Below are 2,290 nucleotides of genomic sequence, written 5' to 3'. Positions count from 1 at the left end.
TCTGTTAGAAAAATATCTCATGAACTACAGGACAGCTTTCAATATAACTTTTTAATTGGATAAACCTCTATAACTTATCAATATTTGAAGCTAATCTAATTCAAGATGGTCACCACAGCCAGCTGACTGTAGAAAACACAAAAGCTGCTATATTTCTGTCGGTTTTACAGATTTCATGATAAATTTTGATGTGGTAGTAGCTGATAATCATTGACATCTGATCATCTCAAAGTGCTACTTAAGATTGTGCATAACAAATTTATTTTCAGTGTTTGACCAATACAACTACAACTCTGTCATTTCTCAACATAAGATTTATTTTTAAAGTTTTTATGACATTTTTTAACTTGTATTGTTTTTTATGTGCCAGATGTCAAAGACAAATCACAATTTCATTGAATGTTATGGACATTAAAGTTATATTGAACTGAATTGAAATGAATTCAATTCGATTTCTGTCTAAAACTCTGTTATGAAAAGCTTTGATTTTAGTTTGTTATTGCTCCCACCTGATTCCTGAGTTTTACTCACTGTAATAAATTGTTCCTTTGGACCGAGCACAGGGCAGGAAGTGCTTTCAGTGTCATTGCCTGTCTACCAAGAGGGCCTGCATGTTGAGACAAACCCCTCCCTCCTCCCATCACAGCCTTTGCACTGATCTCCCGGCCCATCCGTCCCTCCCGGGGCGAACGTTTCTTCTCTTTTGCCAGAGCCGCCTCCCCCCGTGGGGGTCCACGTAATGTCAGAGAAACACCCTTCCTGTACAAACATCGCCAACATTGCTCTTAAATCATGCTAGAGTTTTTCATTATGTGGCTACAGCTGTCTCTGCGTGTTTTTGGAATAAGCAAAGAAGATAAATAACGAGTGAGGCTTAGCCCTTTGTACGTCATCATTTCCAAAATCTACGGTTATTTTTCACACTAATGAAATTAAAAGAGCCTATCGAAGAATTTAAATATCAGCTTAAGTTTTCATCTGTGCTCTTTAGTAGCCTTTTTTTTTTTATATGTTGAGCTCCTCACTGTATTAATTCTTAAAATGTATTTTTTTTTTAATTCTTAAAACAAATTGACCAAATCAGGAGTTCACAAGTTCTGCTGGATGGCAGCTAAACAGAAATTACCCTTAAACACCTTGGATTATAGTTTATTTTTCTCTTTCATTTCTTAAGAAGACGTTGAGGATGATAACATCTGTCCGTAAAACCTTATATCATTTAGTCGTGCAGTCACTTTAGTTTTAATCCACCAACACTAAAAAGAAAGTTAAACGTAGTTTCAGGGTGGTCAATTAAAAAGATAAGATAGAACTTTATTGATCTCACAGGAAATTGTTTAGTGTAAACTCTACACTTTTTCACATTTTGGCTGTTTAACCTGAAATCTACTCTCTGTGTGTGCCAGTGTAAAATTAAGATATTGCTTAATGATATATTATATATATATATATATATATATATATATATATATATATTTTTTTTTTTAATTATTATTTGACGTTATAAATGGTTATATCAAGACCTTACTATGGCAGAGTTATGAGAGCCTTGTAACTTTGATGTGTCTTACTTCGGAGGTATTAAGAAATTCCTTTAAACAGACAATTTTGGGGCCAAACAGCAATTTTATTCAATTAAACCAGAAAAAAAACCCCACCTAACTCAAATTTAAAAGAATATCTTGGCCATATGGAAGTTTTTTGTTGTTGTTTAAGCGTCAGTGTGGAGAAATAGTTCAGTCCTGATTGGAATGACAAGCAACAGACAGTCCAAATGCAGCGATTGGCCAAAGTGGATCAATGTTACATCCTTAAAGTTCAAGTTCAAGTAGGATTATTGTCATTTCACCACATGTGGTACATGAGGTGGAACAAAATTGTGTACACATGGTCCCAGTTACACCCAAAAATAGCAAAAATATTAAGTATAAACTAAACAGTAAATAAGGATCTAAGATATACACTAAGATATATGCTTTTTTTTCCCCTCACTGGCTCTGTAACGAGGCGCACACGTTCCCTTTCCTCTCCCTGTTCTCCTGCTTTTTTGCTCTCTGTCTGTGTATTGGAGCAGCTCCAATTTTTACACATCTTCTGAAATGAAAACAACTGTTTTGGATCTGACCAACTAGGCTTTCGACGCAAATGACAAAATCTTTTCAACAAAGCGACAGGGTCCTGGAGAACCCTCATCTGCTCAGATGACATGCATGCAGCTGGATATATCTCTGGAGAAGTGGAATATGATGTGTCTACCTCTACTGTCGATCGAGGACGCCAAAATGCATAT

This window comes from Nematolebias whitei, chromosome 14 (genome assembly GCF_014905685.2).
Source record: "Nematolebias whitei isolate Nwh7 chromosome 14, NemWhi1, whole genome shotgun sequence".
NCBI lineage: Eukaryota > Metazoa > Chordata > Actinopteri > Cyprinodontiformes > Rivulidae > Nematolebias > Nematolebias whitei.
Note: the sequence above shows the minus strand (reverse complement) of the source record.